The sequence below is a fragment of the Falco rusticolus genome, chromosome 14, assembly GCF_015220075.1.
Source record: "Falco rusticolus isolate bFalRus1 chromosome 14, bFalRus1.pri, whole genome shotgun sequence".
NCBI lineage: Eukaryota > Metazoa > Chordata > Aves > Falconiformes > Falconidae > Falco > Falco rusticolus.
Window position 1 is genome coordinate 6,256,887 of NC_051200.1, and position 18,479 is coordinate 6,275,365.

General features: G+C 39.6%; 1 protein-coding gene across 2 annotated transcripts in view; it reads left to right on the plus strand.

The window, feature by feature from the left end:
- The first annotated feature begins 1,389 nt into the window (after positions 1-1,389).
- TENM1 (teneurin transmembrane protein 1) overlaps positions 1,390-18,479 on the plus strand; it is a 344,632-nt gene continuing 327,542 nt past the window's right edge. For both annotated transcript variants that reach the window (XM_037408500.1, XM_037408501.1), the window contains exon 1: positions 1,390-1,749. The gene's annotated coding sequence lies outside the window, so the exon portion shown is untranslated. The remainder of the gene's footprint in view (positions 1,750-18,479) is intronic.

The window sequence follows — 18,479 nt, forward strand, 5'->3', positions numbered from 1 at the left end:
TTGAGGAATTATCTTTTTTTTTTTAAGCTTTGCTCCCTACAAACTGATCACGTTGGCCGGAAGTAATTTTGAATGTCAAAACCCTATCTGTGTTTTTTACCTGAAGAACCAAGAAAGAATGACCCAACAAGATTTCTCATGGGCACCTGAATTTTATTTCTGAGGGAACAAGCTCAGGGCAGCGTTGTCTCAAAGAGCAAATACTAAAAATGACAAAAAAGTTATGTATTAGCAGCAGTATATTAGAATCACAGATGGCTTTACCTCATTTATTTTTCATTTATGCACTCACTATACGTGCAAAAATATAGTTTCTCTTTACTTAAGAGCCAGTCCTTAAGTTGTTTTCTCTTCATTTCTTCAAGAAAATGAAGTTATGTCCTGGGGCATGGTGCAGAGTTAAAACAGTAACTTGAATTTAGGTGGACTATGCAGAAACTTACGAAGAAACGACAGGAACTGTGAATTCCATATTTTTTTCCAGTGTGTTCCTGTTGTTGAATGCACAGGCTAAATGTAAATAAACACAGTGATTTTAAGGAAGTGATAGGTACGTGTTCGCAGGAGGCATATACACAGGAATTGCAATGGAGATGGATTCACAAGCTGGGTCCAGCCTCAGACACACACCTTTGCCAGTTCCTTGGCTTTATCAGCACAATGAAAATCGCTACAAATAACTGCAGATGCAGATTTAGCAGTTACAAAAAAAGCCTGGTGTAATCACCTTTACGCCTTTACACGTCCTCCTGAGGGCTGTCTGTGTATAAACGATGGAATTACAGAGATGATCACCAGAAGATGAGGTCCCACTGCACCAAGACTCGGGACCGTTAACCGAGGTGGCCACGGGAGAGCCCCACCTTAAAGCTCAGCTTGTGAGAGGAAAGCGGTTGAAGCACTCGATCGATAAATCAACAGCTCTCTCCCAAGCCTTGAGTCCCTCATCAGTCTAACTCCCTCGGCAAGGTAAGTTATTTAGGGGGAGGTACGCCGAGTTATTTCCAAAGGCAGAGGAGGGCCGGCGGGCCCCTTCCCCGCCATGAGGCGGCACCGCGAGCTGCCTGTCCCCGCGGGGCCGGGGCCGCTCCTCTCCCTCAGACGGGTGCAGCCGCCTCGCCTCCCTCCCCGGCTACTTCTCTGAACTCTGCCGAAAGGCTCCCGAGTGACGCCCGCCCGCCGCGGTGCTACCGCCGCCCGCGGGGCTGCCCTTCCCGCCGCGCTCGGCTCGCGCCCCCTCAGCGCCCGCCTGACAGCCCGCGGTGGCGGCCGGTGCGAGGCGACTTGAGGCGCGGCCGTCAGTAACGCGCCTGCGCAGATCTCCCGGGCATGCTCATTAACGGCGAAGGAGCCGAAACGGGGGGAAAAAAAAAAAAAAAAGGGGAAAAAAAAATCCACTGTGAGCGCGAGCGGCGCCGCTGCCACTACACCCGCCGGAGAGGAGCGGCGGCGGCAGCAGCGGCGGGGCGACGCCGAGCCCGGCCCCGCTTCCCCTCGGGTTTCTCGCAGCCTGACGCGCCGCCGCCGTTCGCTGCGGGTCGAGCCGCGGCAGCAGGAGCCGGCGCTGTCCCCTCCGCGGGGCGGAGGGGCTGGGGCGGGCGGCGGGGGAGCGGCAATGTGGATTTATACTCGCCCGCGCCGCAGCCGCCGTGGAGCGGGGCGCGGGCACCGCACCTAGAGGCGATGGGAGCAGCCGTCGGTGGGGCTCAGCCGGGGCGCTGCTGAAAGTTCAGCCGGTGGCCGCGCTCGGTAAGTTTGCTGGGGAGGCGGCGGCGGCGCCGCGGGCGCCCCAACTTCGCCTCTCGCGGCGGGCGGCCAGGGGGTGCGCTGCCCCGCCGGGCACGGGAGCCGCTCTGCGAGGGGGGTGCGAGTGCCGCTGGGTGTGTACGTGCGCCTACATCCGCGCCGGGGGGCGGCGGAGCCCGGCCGGTGCCGGCAGACGCGCGGCTCCGCGCCGCTGTGCGGGCACCTGGCCCCGCCGCCGCAGGAGCCCGCTGCCGCCGCGCGCGTGGCGGGAGCTCGCACCGGCGCCCGGCGGAGATGCCGCGTACGTAGCAGCGGGGCTGAGGCACCAGCTCGCCTCACGCCTATAGGGGTCTCCTTCCCCCGCGGCTGCGGCGCGCTCGGGCGGGCTGGGCTGGCGCGGCGCGGGGCGCTGCTCTCACCCCGAGCGGCAGCTGCTCCGGCCCCGGCGGTGCCGCCCCTCAGGTGCGGCGGGGCAGCGGGTGCGCGGCTCTCCGCGGGGCGCGGCGGCGGGGGAAGGCGGGGCGCGCTGCAGGGGGGCGCCGCCCGCCCCCGCGGGGCGCCCCGGCGCGGCGCTGGGCTCCGGCTCCGCTCTGGCGTTGCGGGAGCGCCCGGGCCGCCCACGTGAAAAGCCGCATCCCCGGTGCGCGCAGAGGCGTGTGGCTCCGGCTCCGCCGGGGCAGCGGCACCGCGCTCTGCCCGCTGGCGGCTGGGGGCTGCCGGGCTCCTGCCCGCTGCTCGGGCGTAACCTGCTAAATGTGTGTTCAGCGTGTTCTCCTCCGACCGGCCGCGGGATCTGGTAGCCTCTTGTTTTAGTGTATGTGGTGGTTGTACCGCTCTGCTGCTTTGAACTGTTTTTTTCCTCAATATCTTAATGCTGTAGCTCGTGACTGACGCTTTAGGCTTGGCTGATGAAAGCTCAGGCTGGCTATTGATACGATTGTGGTGCACAGGGGGCTCCCAGCTTCTCCAGTATTAACTGCAGGCGCTTACTGTGTTAAATGTCAACACGTTTCCCTTAGCAGATGCGGGATTTACATGTTTTAATTCCCGAATCACAGGCAAGAACTTCTCCCACCCTCCCCTCCCGTCGTTCGCTTCCATATGCGCTGTCTTTTCGGACTGTATAATAACTATCTTGGCAACAGTCTTTCATTGATTATGTTCATCGTATCCAAAGGCTGTAGATACCCATCTTGATTGTGCTGATGCTTCTGTGGTAATTAACGAGTCAGATACACTGTGCTATGGAAATAAATACTAGCTGTCCGTGTGGTGGGGCAAGCATCTTAAACATCTACTACATCTCCAAATGTTTTTGCAGTAACAAAACCCCACCACTTCTGGTGCCTGTATTTTAGCTGTTAATTGTGAAGTTTAACATAGAGCAGTTTGATATTTCAAGTATGGAATTCCTGGTGTTGGAGAGAACACTTTGTGAATCACAAATTGCGAGATACACTGTAGCAGGAGAAGAGCTGTCCATCAGCAGGTGAGACCCAGCCCAATAGTTTTCCTTCTGTCCATAGTTTCTTCTCAAAGCTTATTTTATGCATGACCTGTAATGCTATGGGCTAATTTCAAAATACTTCTTTTCAGATGAAATACAGACTTGCTAATAAACTAACTGCTGTTTTCCCTGTGGATAATAGCATATATTGATAATATAAAATCATCAGAAGTTGTTAATGTGTTTTTAATGCAGCTGTGTGTTTTGGGGGGTTTGACTTGTTTCAGGAACTCGGATCTTTTAACAGCTTGGGGATTTAGGAGCTTTTGTGGGTGTTGCCTTTTTTTTTGTTTTGTTCTTGTTATATCATAGTTTCAAGGAATGATTAGAAGCTTTCTGAATAACACGTTCCCAATAAGTTTTGTTCTACGAATGTCTAGTTAAAAAAAATAAAACCTCAAGAAAACTGTTTCAAATGCTTAGGTAAAAATCTTTTCTTTTATAGAGAAGTGTTCCTTCCATTTGCCAATTTTTAAATATTTAAGTGACATATGTAAGTAAAAAAATAGAAAATTCTTATTGAAAACAACTGCTAATGTGGGAATGCAAATTACTGCTCTTAACATCTCAAGTAGTCAGGTGTGGAAGTAAATGAACATATTGTATTGATGGCTTCTGTATAAAAAAGCCACTGAAATGTATTCAGAGTTCTATAAAAGCATTGTCATGTGAGAAAAGACATAGCAAAGGAAATCTATTATTACTCATTTGATGTGGCATTGTAATTTAAAATGATAGTTTTAAAAACTGAAGAAATGAGACATGGTTTCTCACATATGTGCCCATAGTCACCTATGGAAACACGCAACATTTTTGCTCTGCAGTAATGGCTTAGGAATAGGTAAGTGTATGCTTTCTTCTTTTCATTGAGGTAAGAAATTCTGAGGAATGGCATTGATGTTAATTGGACCAGGCAGGACATTATGTCAATGTGATTCATGAGGTCTACATGACATGAATTTAATTTTAAAATTATCCTAATCTGAAAAATGTAAGAAGAATAATGTTGCTTAATTTCTCATTATCTCAGCACTTTGATTATGGAGAACCAGTCCTCTCTGTTTGGTTCGGAATACTTTTTGTTCCCATTTTACAGAGTGAGAGAAAGGTGTGTCCTTCCTTTTCTTCAGCCACAATGACTGACAGTATGTTTTGGTGACTGCAGTGGGGACTACAGCCTAAAATGTTTTAGAGACCAAGTATGAAATTGGTGACGGTGCTACATCTGAAATTCAGGAGTTTCTGATTCCTTGTCTGCTACTCAGTCATCTAGATTTGTCTGTTGATTACGTTTCACAGTTTCAGCACAACTGAGTTAATGTTCAATACCCTATAACTGTAAAAAACGTCAAGTCAAAGAGAGGTCAATTGCACTGGCTACCTCTTGCTAACATGTAATGTTCTGCCTCAGTGTTGCTGTGTAGTCAGTTCTTTGACAATGTATTTGGGGCCAAATAAGGCTGAAAATATGTGGTAGTCTTGGTATTGTTATCTTTCTCTTAAACAGTCTCAGAGGTCTGAAAAAAAAGGTATGCTATGACTATCCATTATGATTTATAGAAATATATATATACACACATTAAAAACATGAATATTAGTAGGCTTTTCTAATAAGAACTTGTTTTTTTGTAAAACTTATTCCAGTAAAATATTGAGGATATCCAAAAACTCAACTCTGCAAAAACTTGCTAAATGTCCAGTGAACTAATATATACTGACAAAACAAGTCAGTTTCTTTCCTGCTGTATTTACTTTCTTAACAAAATGTTTCTGAAAATTGATTAAAAGATACTCAGCTATATCTTTGGGGTTTTTAAATACTGTTTCTCTACTACAAATTTGAACTTCAGTATATTGAGTATATTATTGAAAATAAGTATTCCTTCTTTGTTTTCACTCTGAGCTGTTTTATTTTAATTTCTCTATTTAAAAGAATAAAATTCATATATATTTTATATTAATCACTTCGGCTGAATCTACTGTGTGAGACTATTGTGTTGTTTTCTATTTCCTAGTACAGAATTCTCATTTCTGAGTTTTAGAAAACAAGTAATATAAGACTGAAGGGAAAATTTCACTTCTAGTTAAATGTGTTGTCTATAAGTATATTGAAATTAAAATGACTGTATTGAATTGGGCTCAGCACTGGCTTGTTGCTTTGGAAGCCCTCACTCAGCAGTGTTTATTTTCTGTAGCCTTAATGAGCAATTACTGCACTCTTCCATTTCAGAGCCTCTTCTAAGTAGGCAGTGCTGCTTGTTCCGAATTACAGATGTCATTTTCTGGTTTGCCTGTAGGCTGCTGGAATTCTTGGTGTTTTGGTTTATTTGTTGTCCTGAATGCAGAGAGATGTTTACTAAGGATTGTGAGGAGTCCGTAAACTTTTTTCTTTTTTTCTAAGATGAGGAATTTGGGGTTTTAGGTATAAAGTTCTGCTTTTAATACAGTGTGTCTGTCTGTCTTACTTGTACATGTCATTCTGCCTGTACTTCAGTCTTAAATGACAGACAACATTTTGATATATTTTAAAGAATTCGTATTTCCATTATTGAAATTTTGGGGGTTAGAACTGAAAAGAGTTGTAGCAAACAGTCCCTTCTGTAAGTCTGTTTCAGGGCTGTAGGTAGATTTGGAACACTATTTTGGATGACTCTTTTATGCAATTGCTCTTGCATAATTTTCTACTCTAAGAGGTAATTGTTTTATGCATAATTTTGTTCATATGATGCTACATGGTGCTGGGGTTGCAAAGGAGTGTGTTTTGTAGCAATGCAACTTTGAAAATAAATTTACAAAAAACAGAGGTCTTTTGTGATTTAAGTGGGCATTAATGAAATACTGGCTGCAGGGTGTTCGTGTATTGTATTTGCCTCATCCACCAAAGGGTTTTGTGATGGGTCATATTAAGTACAGAAACTTAGTGAGAACAGAGTAATTTAGGGGTAAAGATTCTGAGATGACATAAATGAATGTGACTGCATTGACTTTGCTTGCAGTATTGTATCACTAATTTGACCACTGCTTTTAAGATACTGCAGTTAAATAATACCCTTGATTTAGTTTTTCTTCTGATAAATCAGGGTGTTAATTATTGTAAACTGAAGGGGGTTTTAATCTAATAGAAGAGCTTTAGGGAATGGGACTTTGCAAGTTCTGCTCGTTTCCATGCCAATGGGTGGTGGGCTGTTGTGCTTGATAGAGAAACAGTGTTTTCTATGGAAATACCGATCCTATGGAAACTGCTTGCAAAAGATGGTAGCTGCTAACGGCTGAGTGGGGAGTACCATGGGGCTTTCATGTACTGATTGGAGAAGTAAGACTTTCTTGCTCTGGTTCTGTGGAATAAGAAAGATTCATGTTGCTTATCTGAAACTACACAGCTTTTTTCAAAAAGCAAGCAAGCTACTTTTTTTGTGACGTGTGTTTTTGTTCTAGACAATACTTTCTTTTTCAGCTACTTTGATGTGTGATACGATTTTTCTGATTTAGCTGTGTGGCCCATTTTGTTTCTGAGTCCATTCTTACACAAGGCATTAGCCAACTACTGGACCAGAGAGGTGTCACTGGGAAAAATTAATGCAGAAGAAGCATTTCTTGTTTCGGACTTTCTGATGGTCTGGATACAAGCCTTCCTGCTTGTTCCTATAAGCCACCCTCAGCAGGAATATCTATTTCTTCATGCAAGTTTCCTCTTTCGAATTCTGTGCACTAACTATAGAGCCTTTTTCACCTCTGAAGACCATACTGCTTTCCTACAGACAGGTACTTCTGGTGCCCTTTTATCACCAAATTATTTCTTGCTTCAAACTACTGCTGTGTTTTTCTGACTTTGTTCTCTGCCCCATTCATCAGTTTTTCTTGTTTCTTTTCAAATTCCTCTTACTTCTGCTTTAGCACAGCTCTTAGCCATTCCTGTTCACAATATTTGAGAGCCGTGCTTACAGGTCTCAGTGTTTCATAACCACCTGATCGGTTTTATAAACCATAACAACTAAATACCCCTCACCTTCTATACATCCAGATTACAGATACACATATGAGCTGACTTTAATTTCATTCCCTCAGTTTCTTCTCCAGCTCTTTCCTCAGAGCTCCCAATTCATCCAAAATTTTGTCTGCTTTTCTGTAGAGCTTGGTATTGTTGTGTCGAGCCCTTCTGTTTCATGAAGTCCAGCAAATTGAAATCCACGCAGTTCTGCTTTCAGCTGCTTTTTCACAACTTTGATCTTAACCCATCACCCCTTATAGTCTCTCCCAGAGGTAAGCCTTTCTCCACCATCTCTTTCCTCTATGTTTTTATCCAGATCCGAATGTGGGAAGGAAATACCACCCTTACTGCATTTTTTTTCCTGAGGAGGTGCCACATAGCAACTTCTCGTAACGTTTGGTCTGTGTTGAATTGAGAACTCTGTGGTTTTGTGAGCTTTAGTTTGTATTTCCTTTTCATCCTCCTTTGTATTAGTACTTTGGCTCCTACAATCAAATTCTATCCCACCCCTATAAAATACAAATCATTATCTTTGACACAAAGCCCACACTGTGTCCTCAACTAGTAAAACAGCATTTAAATGTGTATCTTAATATGTTTTTGCTGTTTAAGTTTGTATTATTAACTGGTTTTAAAGTGACAAAGATCTGGTTGTAGGTGTAGTGCCTGGTATGGTTTCTTCTTTGTTCTTCTTGTAAATAACTGCCTACCTATATTACAAAAGAGAAGCTCTATATAGTTGAAATTTGCACCTAGATCTTTCCTAGCCTAGGACAAGATGGACTTTACAATATGTAGGCTAGCTACTTTTATCATCAAAGGTGTCCGGTATTTTTGTACAAAATAGAATTTTGGTCATTGAAGATTTTAGGTTAATACATAGCAACTGTCTTGGATGCAGCATATCTGCAGAATTTATTCTGTGTCTTGTTGTAAAAGATGCCTCTTGTATTTGTCCAAATGATTTGGTGTCCACAGTGGTGGTGTTCCTTATCATATCACATATGTTTGCTGGAACATGAGAGCTAGCCTCTGTTACAATATAATTATAGCATTAGAACATTTGGAATTTTATCAACCCATAAGCGGTACTGTGGATTTCCATAAATTCCATTCATTTCAGTAATTCAGAGTCACCATGGACTACATGTCTTAAAAGAGTGCAAGAGTAAATCTTAGTAGTAAGAGTATTTCGGTTATTAAAGAGTCAGAAAATGCAGCATGTGAAGATGAGTGTGGGAACTTTACTGTTGCCACTGTCTGTTGTTTGAACCTTGCAGTACTGTTTGAGAATTAAGATTTTGGTGATGCTTATTAAATAGTGTTAATTAAGAGGAAATGGGCCAGTTTCTCATAGGTGTAAATAGGTGTATTTCCACTGATGTGGCATATGTCACTATAGGCTGTATTTCCACCTATATGGAAATATGCCACTGGTTTAATCAGTGAAGTCATACCAAGTGGTTCAGCAGAGGATTTGATCTTGATTTGCTTGCATAACTAACGGTTTGAGCAGGGAGTGAGTGGGAAGGGGTAAGATGTCTTTCATCTGTGAACTTCAGTAAATGCAGATGGATAGCCATGCAATTTTATTGTGTAACTAAAACAGATCTCTACAGATACACTGGAGGGAGGAGTTAATATGAACGTATAATATGAACATATGAACTATAATTTTATTGTACAACCTTTTAATGTTTCATTAACACACTTGAAGTTACGTTGTCTTTGGAAATGTTAAATTGGCTGCTTAGATTGAGACCTTTAAGTCTATAAAGCACAGTAACTTTACTTATGGTCAGCAGCTTTAGCAATCACCATAAAATAAACCAATTGTTTTGATTTTAACAGACTAAGTTGTCAGTTGATAAGTAGTCAATAGTAAGAAGAAATTGCATTTTAATGTTGCTCATATTCAGTTCATAATATTTTTGTAGTTGATTACGAGTTACAAAATTGAATTTTGGAGTCACAAAGCATATATGAGCTGTATTGAGCTGCTCTGAGCAATTCATACTAAGCTTTCTGGAGTAACAGCTACAGACCATGAGAAATTGTTTTATATGTTGATGTTACCATTCCCAAATGCAAACCTGTAATGTACATGGGAGATTACCATAAATTACTGTACTGTTATTTTGAGACTTCATTTAGATAATATATCAACAAGGTCAGTGCTATTAGCAGTTGAGTTATGTTAGGTTTTTTGATTGGTAATTTGCTTTTTTTTTTATGGTAAGCATGGAAGCTTCAGGGTCTTTTGATTTTATGGTGGCTTTTTATTTTTTCAATAAAAAGCGTATTTGTATGAATAGGGTAGAAATGAAATAAGACTTGTCTTACATACTTAACTGCAGGTATGAGAAATAACTGTTCAGTCCATATGGTGGAACTAGGGAAAGATGCCCTGTTTTCTCTTTTTGTTTGTTTTTGTTTTGTGTGCTTTGTCACTGATGTCTCCTCTTATAGAATGCAAGTGTGGGCCATCTTTAAAGATGCAATGGAGAGAGACAGATGGATTTGACATCCTATGCTCAGTGCCATCTTTTTATCTTAGAATTGGGAATAGAGCCAAAACCAGGAATGATCTGAAGTTTGTTTCATGAGCGAATTAAGAAGAAGTTGGGACTGAGAGACACTACATAGTGATGTAAAATGAAAAATTGTGAATAATTGTTTCAAATTTCTCTTAACCCATTTTAAAAGGAGAAACATTGTTTTGACATGAAGAAAGAATGAAACAAATTGCCAAATTTACACATTTTTTTTATTAGTGCTAAATTGTATATAGTGATGAAACTGTTGAGCTAAAAGATTGCCCAGCTCAGACTCCCAGCCCTATTTTGTGATAGCGCACACTACAGCTTTGAAACGAATCTCTTAGGTATTAATATATGTGTTTTATTCTTAGTACAAAATGTATTTACTATCTTTATATGTATGTACACAAGCTGTTACCACATCTAATGTGTGGTAACCCGTGTGTGGTAATCTAATGGAACTGTAACAAGCTATAGCTTGTAAATCAGCATCACAACAATTATCTTCAAGTAAATGTTTCTAAGCTTCTGGGGACCTAACTAGCTGAAGCCAATCATAGAAGACTTAGGAAGTGGATGTATTATAATCCTAAAATATTTTTAAATTACTTAGTTATTGCTGTGAAATTTTTGATTATTATAGTAAAAAAAAACCCACCCCGTGCTTCTTATGTGGTACTATTTTTTTTTTTTTTTGCTGTGCAACTGAAATGTTGAGAGTTAATTCTGTTTAATTTTTTTTACGTCTACTTTTTTATTTTGAATTATTGCCCTAGAAATAATGAATAAGTGAAAACGTTTGTTTTCATGAGAGCAAAAAGACTTTAGTATAGTTTTGCTTTCTCTCTAAAGGCCCAGTCCCAATTCCAGTGATTCAAGTTACAGGATTTTCTGCTTTTGAAAATAGTGAAAATAGCATGAAGTCAGACTGTAGTTTAGCAAAGGTTGGTGTAAGCAATTTTACATTTACAGAACAGCCACTGTTCTGTTTATTTTCTTTACAGTTTTAAAGCAGTAAATGCATAAATTACTGAAATACTTTCGCAGCTTTTATGTGGGTTAAGAAAAGGAGATGCAGTGTTTGCTTTGCCACCTTTGCTTTGCTTGCCTTTGCTATATTAAATGCCGTTGGTATTACCATAATGTACATTTAATAAATTTTAAAACCTCTTTGAGCAACAAAAAAAGCACCAGAAATGTAACTTTAGTGGAAATTGAAATATTAATATCAGTGATACAGGGTTAATTGAATGTCAGGAAAAAATACCATCCAGAGGATGAAAATGCTAACTCCTTTATTTGTAACTTCTACATTGAGAGTGATTTCAAGGTGTTTTGAAAGCTGAAATGAGTCCTAAAATGTGGGTAAAATGCATCCTAAAAATGTAGCTTTTAACTGTTGATGTTACATTTGAACAGAAAATCTAAAGCACTTTCTTGAGTAATAATGAAAAGAGGCATAGAAATTAATCTCCCTAACAAGTCCCTAAGTGGGGGGAAAAAAAAAAGACAGATGACTTTGTGAAGAGCATTCTGGTGTGCTAGGAGATGAGGCATTTCTCATTGTCCTGTTGCTAAGCAGTCTTAATTTACTTTACCTGGAGTAAGTTTTGATACTTCTTTCCTTATTTTGAGTCAAGGATGTTTGAATATGCCTGCCCTTTTCCGCAGAATGGGCACATTAGTTGAGTGCTGTTATTCCCAGTCTAGCTGCATTTGGATTGTATGTTAGTATGTAACTGGTATTTTTGAATTTTCTCTGTTAAAGCTCCAGTTAGACTGAAAAAGAGGAAATTATTTTCCCTCCATGCTGCCAAAACCAGTTCACTTATTGATAGCACTAAAGCCTTGTTTGTTCTGTGGCTTGATCCTGAAGCTTCTATATTGCACTGAACTTGTTTCCATTTTTCTTGAACTGAATGAAACTCAGAAATTGATGGATAGTTAGATTCATCACCTGGGAATAAGGATGGGATTAAATTTGAAGAACTTACATGTAGAAGACTTACATATTCTTGGTTCTGAATGTGGAACTTACATGTTGGATTTCTTGAGTTTGTTTGATTGGGTATTGAACAGAGCAGCTTCTGGCGTCCTGTTATGTATTAGCCATGTAACTCTTTCTGCTTTACAGGCTTAGAAATGTATCTAGAAATGCTAGATGTATGGAAATCAAGTGATACTGGTAGTCATCTTGTGTGTGTATATATATATGCACATGCTGTTACACTAAACTTAGACTTTATGCTTAAATTAATAAAAATAATCAAGGTCCAAGAAATAAAGTAGATGGTTATTTTGTGTCATAATTCTCAAAAGACAAATACTGGAATGTAGATGTCTATGTTTCTGATTTAAAAATTTGTTTTAAGTTTTCAGCATCCAGAACTTTTCACAGACATAAGACTGTATTGTATTTTATCATCACTTATTACTACTGTGCCATAAATCATCAAGCCAATACAAATAGGGCCCTTGAAGTTTTAGTCATTCCAGTCCCATTCTTAATGAGTAACAGTTGACATTTCAGTAAACATCATCATGATGGATGCTAAATGTACTGTCTCTTGTTATCAGATGGAGCCAAGTTAAGTTCTCATGTTTAAAAGAAATTACTCAAGGTCGAATACAGGAATAATGCAAAAGAAATTTGTATTGCCTGCTCCTCCTCCACATGTGTTTTTGTTTGTAGATAAGTAAAAGACATTAAATCTTTCTAATGTGGACCTAGTCTTAAAAAAAACCCCAAAAAACCAACAACAAAACAACAAACACAAGCTGTGGGCAAGTGTTTGCAAGCTTTTATTTCATCATAACAATTGCTGTCAATGTGCAAGGTATTTACAGGGTGAGCTAATATCTGAGGATAATGACCAAGAATGCAGCTGTGTCAGTCAGCCAGAAATGTCTAGCACCTTTGTTAGAACTTAAAAATTTTGAACCATTTCTGCATAACTAACATGGCATTAATATGATACAGCAAAAAGGGATAGTCTGTGAAACATAAACAATTCTAGCATGATATAATGGTGGACTTCATACCAGAACATGAGAAGCAGCAGTAAATCAAAACCGCGACTCTTCATATTTTAGTAATGTTTTTACCTTATTGATTGGAAATGCAATGTAAATAATTCTCACACTTTTAGGGTAACAGATCTTTTTCTTTGCTTATCATCTTGCTGATCAATGGTCGGATTTAGAAATAATAAATTATGTCTCTTGACATCTGTTTGGAATAGATTGCTTAAATAGTGTGTGTTCAGCTTTTTTGTTTTGCTTTGCCTTTTTAACAGTGGGGATTACCACACACCTAAGGGATAAGTATAAAGCTTTAGATTAAATCACAAACACAATGTAAATACATCAAAACATTCTGCTAGCGTAAGCACCATATCGGTTAAAAATACTGCATTAAAAGAATGTTAAGGATCTGGCTTGTACTCCTAAATGAAGCTATGGAGAGCCCAATCTTTTGTATGAAAGGACATGGTTGTGGTACTAGGGTACCCTTAGTAGTTGTCTGTCTTTCCAAATAAAAACGAATATTAAATTATCTAGATTTTTTTTTCCCCCCTTTTAATTGTATGCTATGTCTGCACTTTTCTATATGTGAAAATGAAGATTGTACCTTTCTGGAGGAGTTTAAAATCAAGGCGGAATGCTTAGGATGCATCATCTATGTGTAAAAATTAACCCAAACTGGCTACATCCTCAAAAGGAAAAGCCTCAACCAAGTAGCATTCCTCTATTGCATGTTATAATACATTATGTAAAATCTACTGTGGCCCTTTCTCCCAAGAGTTTGTAAGCCAGTTGAAAAAAAACAAGGGAAATGCAGATGAGTTTGAAGGAGTGAAGATCATGGAATGCAGTCAAAGGGAAAATGCTCTTAGAAGAGCATTACTGTTTGGAATATGTCTGCAGAGACCATTACATATTTCTTTTAGTGTGACAGTATGATAATAGAGGAAAGCTGAGGATTCAAGGCTTCAGGTTGTGCATTGTTTAGGGAAGTTCTGGAGAGAAAAGTAAGGTGAGAAATGAATTGGAAGGGAAGGAAACCAGCTGCATTTGTAGGCCTGTACAGAACTGAACAGTGATTTGAAAATGGTGCAGAAGGTAGAGAAGTAAGGTAGAGCAGAACATAGCTGCGTGACTAAAGCAGAAAAGTAGAAAGTAGAAAAGGCATGTGGATTTTGCTGCAGTGTTCCAAGTAGGCTGCAGCAGGCAGATACATGCTGCTGGTTTCCTGATGTCACTTGATAGAAAAGGGCTTTTGGCAGATCTGAACAATTCTAGATTTGCCTTGACTGATGTAATCGCTGAATTTCTTGTTTAAATATTTGTAGAACCACTGAAAACAGGACATGCGTACATACTTTCCTACTAGCTCTGAGCTTGCGTTACATTACAATGTGGTCTTTTATAATTAACTTTTTGTATATTTTATTTTTATGTAAATCTCATGGTAAGATTCATGGCAACAAGGTCAGCAAAACCTTAAACTTGACAGTTTTTCTGGAGCTAACATTAAATTATGATATACATTGACAAATCAACTCTGAATCATTCCAGCTTGAAGTTGTGCTTGTCTTTGTTCTCTTCTTTAGGTGGTTTCACCTTGTCTTGGATTTTCCACTTGCATTTAGATGTCACTAAATCTTGTAGTTTTTAAGCAACTTTTTTGTTCTGAGAAATGCTAGGAAACTTCAGGACAAAAGGGAAAGTGCAGGGGTTTAATTTTTTCTTCTTTTGTTCACTGGAATCTCATTAGTGTATGTGTACATGTATGTGCTTAAGTATTTTGTGAAAAATCCTAGTAACTTCCCAACTGGGGGGTAGTTAGGAAAGTTTTTTTTTCCAGTTTTCCACCAGAAAGGAAAGCAATCTCCTTGGGCTGAAAAGATGGCTCATCTGCATGCTCTCTGCTTCAGGTTGTCTTCTGTAGAACAAGGCTTGAGATTTCCCAGGTCTCTTTGTTGTGTCCTGTTAGAGTGAAAACTGCAAAGGTATGCTGGACACCTTATCCATCCTAATCCTGACCACCAAGATTGTTGTGATTTCTAAGGGGAAACTGTTTTGGTGTGTGCAGGGTTATTTTTTCTTTTAAATGAACTGTGACCTGCTCCACAGATTTCATGTGAAGAGCATGAGAGAGCTGAAGGAGGGCAGCAAATCTGTTACCAACTTTCTGTGTTATTATTTGGAGCAAGAGTTCATGGGTAACTGATGGTAGTCCTCAGAAAACCTGTATTAATGGGAATTTTATGAGTGACAAACTTTGAAATTAAATTAGTAGTGGAAATGAAGGAGTTTTCCAATAGAGCTACGCTGCAGTAAATCTGTTTATTTACTATAAACTGATACCCAGAAAGAGCTTAAATACTCATTTCCTACACTGAGGATGAGCAAGATCAATTCAAGGCTATCACGCCCTGTATTTGTAGACAGCTCATTGTAATTAAGAAATAAACCTTGAAGTTGTTCTCTCGATTTTTCTCTGATGCCTTGCCTGGGGGTCAGAAATGTGTTCTTGATGCCTGCTGTCTACAGGCACTAGAAGACTTAAATAGTATTGTGCCTATTAACAGAAGTTTGTTGTTTGCATTTGTGCAAAATTCCCCTCCAAAGCTGATTTAGTGTTCCAGCACAAAAGGGCTATGGGATTACAAGACTGTTAATAGATGAGAAGATGACTATATGTACCATGAAGATGATTATGACCACAGGAAACTTGTATCAAAATTGCTTTACAACATAATGGTATAGTATGGAAACTTTTAAAAGGTTATTTCCTTAAACTGTTAACAAAACTTGTCTTCTGTTACGGTTTCAGCTCCCAGGGACAAAAACTGAAGTGTGGTGTCTGCTTTGTCTGCAGAATAAAACAGGAGCTCTTCTCCTAATCATTATCCTGGGAGCTGAGCATCCTGTTACATTTGGGTAAAAATGCATGCTTCATTACTGATGGGAAAACAGAACTGGCTCTACCACAGTGAATCAAATAGAGCTCTCTGTTAAGTAGTACTTATTAAAAACTGTGACCATTTAAAGGAATTACTATTTTAGCCCTTTTAAATGTTTTGATGCTTTTCCTTACACAGGATGAGATTTGTATATTGAAAGAGGAGGACAGGAAAGGACACTGTTTCAGAACGATCATGTTTCTGGGGAAGTGTAGAGCTAAAATTGGACAGTAGATGAGCTGTATAGGCCTATGGGACGATGATAACAGAATTAGTAGAAATAAAGATTGTTATTTCCTGCTTGCTGAAATAACTCATCTGTTTTGGGGAATATGTAGATGATACTCCCTGAAGTACAATTTATTCTGTCCTATTTCTGAGCATTCCCAGATTATATCCAAATTCACTTTTACCCTTCTGGTAAACATAGTTAATGGGGGAAATAAACCAGCACTGTTTTATCTGCCTCTGCTGCTTGGTCTTGGAGGTCTGTGAGGGATGTTCCACCTGCCTCTGAAGGCACATTGTCCTCTCTGCAGCACTGCAGGACCATCCTTTCCTCTTCTCTCCAGTTCCACCCTCCCCTCACACCCACCAGTGCTACTTGGGAAGATCCCTGAAGTCCTCTTAAGTGGATAGCTAGCACTGGCAGAGTAAAGTAGGTCTAAATAAAGAGTAATCGGGCAGATTTTTCTGGCTGAACAGGAGTGGATTCTGAGGTTGCTGGATTGTAGAGCATCATCAGGTGCATGTTGCACCTTCATATATAGGCAACTGTGTACTGCTTTGGTTTTTGTCCTTCTAGTTTTCAAAGCAGTAAAGCTTATTTAAGGCTATACTCAGTTGGTGATTTTTCTGTTACATTGAATCTTTGTTTATAAACAGAGCGAAAGAAACATAAATGCTCTTTAGAAGTTTTAAGCTCTTGGGGCAAGATGTCAACCTTTCCAAGGAGATTGTGGGTGGAGGGGGATTTATTTTTAGAACCAAAAATTTGCATTGCCAAGTAGACATCCAGTTCTGCATTTTTTAGTTATGACTAAAAGACTAAAGATATCCTTTTTAATTCTTTCTCTTGACATTTTATGAACAGTTTCAATGAAGTTCTTTGCTACAGGCAAATAGTTCAACAGTTTTACGTGAGTAAGGGGATAGTATCAGGTTCAGAGGTAGGATTTTCCATACCAGATCAAAAAAATAGATGATCTAGTTCAGTGTAGTGCTTCTGGACCGCAGTTATCTAACAGCGGTGACAGAAACTCATAAAAAAGAAATGTTGTTTTGGCTTAGATACCTTTCAGTTGATGGTAGAGATAGTGGCAGACTCAGGAGGGCTCAGTTTAGTATACAAGTCCTGTTGTTAATGTACCTCTGATCTGAGGAAAGATATATATATAAATATGTATATTTGGAGAAGGTTAATGAGCATTTATTTAAATGATAATTCTAAGGATAGATATCATTAGCTAAAGAATGTAATTCTTCTGGAGATGAGTGCTTTTTAATGAATGACATACAAGATGACAATTGTCAATTTTAATTCTGGATACTGTAGACTTGCTGGAATTTTATCTCACTGAAAAATTAGGTTAAGTAAAATCAATTCATTCCTCCTTTGTGGTCATATAGACAAAAAACTTGCAAAGGATGTCAGATAAAAATTGTTTCCATAGTAAAATGTTCTAAGCTGTTTGTAGAATGAATGAAAGGAACTTAGGAATAAGTGGTTCTGAATATTAAAATTAAAAAAAGACTTGGAGTTTGGTTGCTGCACAACATTTCACTTTTTATTCAAGTTGCCTAATGGAACTGAAGCCATAATTTGTAAAGAAAAGGTGAGTAACTGGTATTTAAGACTTACCTTCAAAATTTGTTAAGGGGCTTTATCTGCATAGTTCTTAATGCAGTGGACTTTCAGCCCCTTATTCTTACATGTAAGAATGTTGATATATCTTTCAGGTTTGGTTAAGAGGAAAAAATAAGTATTTGTAGCCTTCAGCCACAGAGCAGTAACTCGTCGGGAGTTATACTAAGCAAACAGCCATTAATTTGTGCAGGCCTTAGTAACACGTTTGTTCCTTACATGATGTGCAACATACTGCAACTCACAGTTCTCACATCTGTGTAAATTAAAAAAAAGGCATTGAATTAACAATCTTTAGAACTATTTCGGAGAACTTCTGTTTTGCGTTTTGAGGGCCACTGACACAACTCCCATTATCTTTATTCAGCACCTAATATTTTGCACGCTACTCAGAAAATACTTTTTGCGAAAACTTACACTTAATGTTACTGAGTATTTACTACTTCAGCAGATGAAGTATCGAGCAGGAGGTGCTGGTTGCATACCTGTGTGGTCATCAACAGAATTTGCTGTTGTTTCCTGACATATTATTTTGACTCTTTATGAAATTATTCATATTAAAAGGATGAATTGCTAATTCCTTTGTTTTATGCATTACTGGTGTTTGCAATTCTGAGACTTGCCCTGCTACCTCTGCCTACTGTTTGCAAGAAATACTCCATTATTTGTCTCTTCTGGCACTACTATTATTATTTGCAAATCTCGTAGATGGGATTCCTTTTTAATTGCTACTTATTAGAGAGCTATATTGCCTTATTATCAATAATATTTTGCATTTCCATCTGTGGCAACTTTTCTTCGATAAGCTCAATGTTCTTGATAAATGCTAATGAGTTGTTGGAGTACTTAGAATTTGAATTGAATG